Below are 7,770 nucleotides of genomic sequence, written 5' to 3'. Positions count from 1 at the left end.
CAGTAGATTTGGGCATGAGATGGTAGATTTATTTATTTATTTTTATCAATTTATTTTTTCGTGGGGAGAGGTAATTAGGTCCATCTATTTTACTTACTTTTAGAGGAGGTACTGGGGATTGAACTCAGGACCTCATGCAAGCTAACTAAGCATGTGCTCTACCACTTGAGCTATACCCTCCCGCCGAGACAGTAGATTTAGATGGCGGCCATTACGGGGATTCTCTGGTCTTCTAAGGAGCTTATCCTAGCTGTTGAAAGCGAACAGGAATTTTTCATTAAAGTTTGATTTCAGCATACATCCGTTTCCTCTTTGCTATCTTTTGTCCTGATCCGAGCGCTGACGGTCTAATTCACACTAAAAAGTAATGACTGAGAAGTGCTTATGCCATTCTAGGGAACACAGATACAAAGGATAGTATGACAAGCATTCATGTTCCCATCACCTAGGATAGTAACATTGTGTTATTAGTGCTTCATTTTTTTCTATTCAATAGTGGGATATCAACGATCAACTGGGAGCTCTTATGCTCCCATGGGTAGTAGAAGCTTTTCCTGCTGAATCACTCCTGGTTCTTCTCTCCTCTGCCCACCGGGAGGACGACACTTCTCTGCCCCTTTTACAGCATCATCTCACCAGTTCTGGCCAATGGTTTGTGGGCAGATGGGCGTCACTTCCGGGTTGGAACACTTAATTACCAACGTGAGCCCTTTATTGTTTCTCGTTTCCTTCTTTTTGAGGAGGGTATTATGTTTCCATTTTTTCTAGTTTTTTAAATAGAAAACTTGACTCATTTTTATTTCTGAATGAATGGATTTAACAAATTATCTTCTAATTGCTGTTTAGTTATACCCCATCAACTGTGATATGTAATCTAAACATTATACAGTGTAGCTCTTCCTTTGTTATTAGGTAATAAACATTTATAACTTCTACTTGGCCTTCTCTTAAAAGCAATGGGAGTGTGTTTTTCAGTTTTGAAGAATTTTCATTTTGCAACGTTTCTATCAACATTATCTTCAAGCTTACCAATTCTTTCCTCAGCCATGTCCAGTCTACTGATGAATCCATTAAATGCCTTCTTCATTTCTGTTACAGTGTTTTTAATTTCTAGCATTTTTTATTCTTTCTTAAGAGCTTCCCATCCATTCTTGCATGTTGTCTAACCTTTCCACTAGAATGTTTAGCATATTAAATTTTAATTTCCTTGTCTGATAATTACAAAATCTCTCATATCTGAGTCTGGCTCTAACACTTGCCTTGTCTCTTCAACACTGTTTGTTTGTTTTGTGTGTGTATGTGTGTTTTTATTTGTATCTCATTTTTTGGCATTTCTTGTAAAATTTATTTTTGAAAGCCTACATGATACATTAGGTAAACAGAACTGAGATGTGGGATTTTACATTTATCTGGCTAGGAGTTAGGCTCTGGTAATTTTTCCTGTAGCTTTGGTGTTAGAGGCTAAAATTTCTTCTAGTGTCCTTGTTTTGTGTCTCCTGTTACCTTTGAGTTTCCTTAGAGACTCCTTCTTAAACAGGGTCTGAGTCTTGCAGTTCTTTTGGCTATAATCTCTGGCTATTATATGAGAACCTTGGTGATGGTGTGGTAAGATGCTGGGAAAGGGGAAACATTCTATAATCCTATAATTACATCTCACTCCTGTAAGTGAGGGGGCCCCTCTAAAGCTAGGTCCCTAGGAGTTTCTCTCAAGCAAGTCCTCGCTTAGCTTCCAGTAGTTAGTCAATTGCTAGCTAAGTGTCCTTATGGGGCTCACATGCAACTTCTGCCTTCTGCTTCTAGTAAGCTGTGAATCTCTGCGTCTGCCTGTCTCTCCAGTGTTCCGGCCCCATAACCTCAGTTCTCTAATAGATCTATGACAGGTTGCTGATTATCAGGTTGTTCAACTTTTTTGTTGTTGTTGTGCAGATGGGAGTGAAGCTTTTAAATTCTTTTCACGTTGAACTGGAAATTGGAACTCTCCAGCTTTGAAATTAAAAAAAAAGAATATATATTCACACACACACACACACATATACCATTTTTTAAATATATATATAGTTTATTTTAGTTTTACTTGCATTTTCATCAAAGAACACATTTTCATTTGTGTCTTAATACATAGTTATTTTTAGAAACAGTTCCTGTGCACATGGAAAGAATGCATAGTGTCCATGTTTGGGGTGTTACGAATTTTTCATTGACTTGTATTTCTAGAATTTATTTTTCTTTTCTCATATGGACTTTTCCTTACAGTGTGATTTCTATTGGCTTTTCTATCTCTGCAAGCATTTAAAACACTTAAATGCTTAAAAATTGTCCCGTTATCTCCAGGATTATTTGTTGTTCCTCTTGCCTCTTCTTCCTGGTCATTCATCTTTTCATATGGTTTGTGACTTTGGCTATGATCTTGTTGTCAGTGAGGATGTTTTTCCATGGGACACACGTGTGACTTGCTTTAGGTGACAGTTTCTCATTTGCATTTGCTGGGACCTTATGGATTTAAGTGTACTGGACTAATGTTCATGTTAACCTATTTCTTTTGGGTCCTGAACTAAGGTGGCTTAATAAGCTCGGACCCCATACTGTGTTCCGATTATTCGCATGTGTGTCTATTTCATCCCCTGGCCTAGTGGATAGGAAGCTTTATTACAGTGTTCTTGGATTGCAGGCAGTGATTTTCTTACAAATGGCGTAGTGCTAGTGGCTGCAGAATCAATTCAGGCCACTCAGTCCCAGCTGCCCACCCACATGGGGTTGCTGGCTGGATTTCCCTCTCTGTGTGGGCATTAGTCCCTAGTCCCAGCTGTTAAAGCCTGTAGCAGGTTACAATTTCCCTATGACACTTTTCAGTTTTCACTGTCACTTACCAATTTTAAGATTCCTCTCTTAATTTTTTTTCAATTTGGAATTTTTCTTTCTTGATCTCAAGGTAGGCTGTGAATTTACAATTGCTAGCTAATGTGTTTTGTTTTTCCATTTAAATCCAACATTTCTGTCTTGTTTTGAGTAAGGGCAGTAGACACTCCACTGCAGCCCGGCTTGCCTTACTTTCTAGAGGATGAGACATGCATATTCTGAAAGGGACACACAAAACCTGCGAGCAGATCCTTAAGGAAGGCTCTCTCGTGGGTGGCCAGAGAGCCTATCGGTACACTGGGAACACTGGTCCAAAGCTAGCTTATTCTTGACTCTCAAATCATGCCGCCAATTTAGTCAAGAGTCAGCCCTGCCTGGTGACACACCTAAGGCTTCCACTACCGCTTTCTTTTGGCTTCTGAAGTCACTGAAGTCTATGCCTGACTCTGCAGGACCCATCCAGCTAATGGCCGCTAGGATTCCAAGGAGCCACTGTCGCCTCAATGTGTGCCCAGCCCCCCGTGAAGCCCTCTGTCCAGGCCTCCGGGAAGAGGTGATGCCTCCACTTTGAGCTGCAGCCACATTTATTGCTCCAGATGTTCATGCCTTTAGAACAGATGTCCTCTTTTTCTCAATCTGGGTCAGTCCCTAGGCTTAGTGACAGTAGCTAGAATATGTGATTGAAGCTAAAGATACCTGAAAATAAAAAAAAAAAAGACTTTTTCTGTTCCCAAACTCATAAATGTGAAAAGAAAAAAAGTTATCACTCTAGTGTGATGCCTTCAGGATTTTAAGGAAACATATCCTTTAGTCCACATTTTAAAAATTGGTTCCAAACCTCATACCCTGAGGTTACCAAGTAAGGAAAGTAATACTCTGTAAGTTCATTAGTCTCTAATATGATTTTTCTCCTCATTTTATTTCTCAGTGAGGAAAGATTCTCCAAGTGATGTATTTCAGAGGCTGAGGAGAAATTATGATTGGTTTCTTCATGGTTATTATCAACCGTAAGAGAAAAATTCAGCGAGTTGGCGATTTTCAAAGAAGTGGAGAGATTGCTTTGTTAATATCTATTCAGTTTATTTTCTATTTGAGGAACTGAAAATTTGAGTGTGGCTGCAGTGGACTGACTGGAGAAAGCGTATACTGCAGTACAGCGGTATTCCCCATCAGCAGAACTGCTCTGAAGTTGGTGATAGTGAACGTGGGAATGTGAGTAAGATCTCCAGCCTTGTTCTCTAGAATTGCATCATTGTCCTAAAAAATCACTATTGTCATCAAAAGAGCACTTATTAAATGAGCATCTGTGCAGAATTCTTTGCAACGGGAGAAAATATACAAAGGCCCAATCAGAGACGATGAATGAACTTGTTATGGTGTTAAAGAGAGACGATCAAGTTACTCAGAGGATACACAGATACCTGAACTTACATAAAGAACTGGTGTATTGAATTTCTCTGTGGGCCCAGGGAATGTGTTGGAAAAAGTACTGGCATGAGAGTCCAGAGAGCTGGGTTTCAGTCCAAGTTTTGATACCACTCAGTTAGGAGAACTTGGGAATCACCCAGCCTCCCTGGGCTTCACTTTCCTCACGTGAAGTTGGACAAATTAGGAAGTTAGACAGGAGGCACTGATGAAAAAGGCACATGGGTTTCTTTACACATAAGCCATGCAACACGAGTCCCTGCCCCCAAGAAGATCAGTGTGTTCAAGAAAAAGAAAAAGCCACAAGTGACACGGTCAGGATGATGACGACCCTAGAAGGATTTCCGGGTGAGGCTACGGAACTGCCACAGAATAAAGCAGGGATCGGAGAAGGTGGGTTTTCAGGTCCGGCTTCCAGAGGGGGGGTCCTGGAAAATGGACCTGAGAAAAAGCGCAGCTTATGAACCAGTAAACAAAGGAATCCAGGTTGGGTGAAGGCAAGAGGAAAAGCCTCTTGTCAACTTACGGATCATCTGTGGGGCGCTGAGTCTGGGGACGAGAAGGCTCCGGGAACCCATGACAATAATTTCCATAAAGAGCAGTTGTGCACGGTCTCCCAGGGAGAGAAGAAAACTGGGTTCCCTGTGGCCCCAGAGGATAGTGATGTGGCTTGGTGACATTACAAGGAGGCAGAGCTCAGGCTTGAGTGACACTGGGGTTGGACACGCTCAGTACCTGGAAGGCAGCATAGCTGTCCCAGCCCTGAAACTGAGCCAACTGGCTGAGCCACTGGGCAGCGCCTTGCAGCTTCCTGGCCCCGTTTCACACATGTATCATGATGGATGCATGTTCCAGGAACCTTTCAAGGTCCTTTTTATTTCTCTTTGGTTTTGAGGAAGAATGCTCTGTAACTGGAGGGATTTGCGTGGCGGGGGTTCCATGGTCACAGGACACCTTCAGGCAGGGCTGCTGGCAGAGGGGGTGTCCACACTGGGTCAGCTCCTTATGTTGTTGAGCTTCTCTGGCTTCTAGGAAGCATCAGGGAGTGTGAGCAGGTTGAGGAGAACTGGCAGGGAGAGGGTCGAGGTCATCTTGAACTTGAACGCAGGTCTGGAAATGCAGCAACCTGAAGATGCAAAGGGCCGAAGGCATCTGAGAGCAGGCTGCAGCGGCCGGGGGCTCAAGGGGGAGGGACGGAGGAAAGAGGGTTCCAGTGAGGCTGTGATGGAAGGGCGGGGCCAGCTGGCCGGGAACTCACATGTAGAGGGAAGGGAGAGGATGACGGGCCATTCCAGGAATGGAAGGGGAGGCTCCATGTGGGCGAACACAGCCCCAGGAAGATGAACGAATGCTTCTGTCCCTGCCAAGTTCACTGGGTGGTGGGATGGAAACTCCAATGTATGATCCAATTTCACGCATCTTTGCAGAGGCCTGTAAAAGCTGTTCAGGGCATCACTGTGAGGGGAGGGGCACAGACACACCCCATCCAGTCATACACGTAGAGCCCAGCCCTCTAAGGAGGAAGGGCTCCAGTACACAGAGCCAGAACACAGGTGGTCAAGGATCAGGCCCAGACTGAAGCAGGATATGTCGATGCAGCTGACTCGATTTGTCCCGGAGACCTGAAGGCCTTAAAATGTGTGCCTGGATCCCAGTTCCAACCCTCAGACTTTCCCTGGAGGCTCAAGAAAGGCTGGTCATCTGGGTGACATGGATCTGAGGGATGGGGTGAACGTGTTCTGCTGTTACTTGGTAAGGAAAACAACTTACATGATGACAGTTTTCAAAATAGCTGTGTTAAAGCAACCACATAATATTCAGGAGTCTCAAGAACTACCTGTAATCCTCATGACAAAATACCACAGACAACAGAAGAGGAATGAGCAGGGTTCTCCGGGGGCACACAGGAAAGAGGCTGAAAGGCACAAAGGGGTGGTTAGAGCAAAGCATGGCCCAGGCAGGCTCACCTAATAATAAATCAGAAGAGAGTTCATGGAAACTCATCTCTGGGTAGGGATTTTCTGTTCCCACCATGGCACCCATGACATTGCCAGTTTATTCTGATGTGTGCACAGTCGTGCCCTCTGGCCTCAGTGCACACAGTCCCACAGGCCCGGCGCCTCCCAGGGAAACCTCCCTGCCAGGCACACAGCAGCCAACACTCAGTGGAAGTTTCTCGAATTGTCTCCATAAAGAAATTTGCTTTATAACCAGAGTTTTTCTTCCCCTCTTCATAGGTGCTGTGGCTGAGCCGCCTGGAGCCTGACACCTGCGGAGAGAGGAAGCTGATAAGCAAACAAGGCCAGAGGCCGTAGTTGGGATGTTCTGGAATTCCTGAGAACACCAGGCCGGGGCTACTTCCTCAACCCCCAGCAATGGCGGTTCCACACAAAGGCCATTTTGTGCCACTTGAACAGACGGTTCTTTCCGCTTCTGCCTGCTGGTTCTTATCTGATCTCACGTCTCTGCCAGGTTGATGCTCCAGTTTCTCTCATCTCCACTTTCAATTCCCATTCTCTGTGCCCACTGAGGCTCAGCCCTGGATGCTCAGAGTCTAAGAACCCAGAACAAAGAAGGGAAGAAAAACGGGTTGGGGAGAGGCATTAGGACAGATGGGAGGAAGGGGAGACCCCTGCTTCAAATAAAAGAGCAATTTCCTGATTACGAAGCTGTGCCACATCTTCCGAGTCTGGTTTTGGAAGAAACGACCCTTGGAAAGGGATTGGGTAGATTAAAGGAAGAAATGAGAAATAATACTTGAAGTTAGGTCGGGACAGACCAAGGAGTCAGTTAAATGTCAGGTGAAGTAATTTCCTGGGATTTTATCCCAGTTTCCTCTTCTTCCTACTCATCTTTCTCCTCATTATAATGTATTGAAAGGCTGCTATAGGAGGAAGTCACAAGGTGAACTCTCACAACTTGGATTTGCAGAGAAAAATGTAATTTTTTAAAAAATCTGCATATAGCTGAATGGCCTTGCTCCAGAACCTCCACGTGCTGGATCGCCAGAATAAAACAAACCACACACATGCCAAACACACGCATTTTTACACGCACGCCTTAGCGAACAAAATGAAAACTATCCAGCCCCACGTTTCAATCTGGTATGAAGCTTAGTCTGATCTTACAATTTAGGTCGTCTCTTGAGGGTTTATTCCATCTCTTGGATAAAAATTATGCCATCATTTTGGGAAACCCCCCTCCATACTCCTCTGCTGGGGACAGAGTCTGGGCATGTAGGGGAAGTTAATGCTAATGCCCTGGCATTGGGAGGGCTGAGGTCCTCGGCATTATTCTGGTTCTCAGCCTTGCACTGGGTCCTACCTAAGGAGTTGCCCCTCTCCAGGAAATTGTCAGCAGGGATGTCCTAGAGGTAGGTCACATCTTACTCTCCAGAAGCCAAAGAAGGGACAAAATTTTTAAATTTGAAGACCCAAAAAGTGCTGCTTGGGATGAATTGAAAGAAAGAAAAGAAAGAAAGAAAGAAAG

The 7,770-nt window shown here is 44.2% G+C and overlaps 1 long non-coding RNA gene across 1 annotated transcript; it reads left to right on the top strand.

Moving 5' to 3' along the window:
* Positions 1–568: 568 nt before the first annotated feature.
* On the top strand, positions 569–6,856 carry LOC140685913 (uncharacterized). Its single transcript, XR_012059373.1, has 3 exons — positions 569–702; positions 3,785–4,068; positions 6,519–6,856. It is a non-coding gene; the product is annotated as an uncharacterized lncRNA (long non-coding RNA).
* Positions 6,857–7,770: the final 914 nt, after the last annotated feature.

The sequence above is a fragment of the Vicugna pacos genome, chromosome 15 (genome assembly GCF_048564905.1).
Source record: "Vicugna pacos chromosome 15, VicPac4, whole genome shotgun sequence".
NCBI classification, from domain to species: Eukaryota; Metazoa; Chordata; class Mammalia; order Artiodactyla; family Camelidae; genus Vicugna; species Vicugna pacos.
Note: the sequence above shows the minus strand (reverse complement) of the source record. Positions and strands in the feature narration are given on the sequence as shown.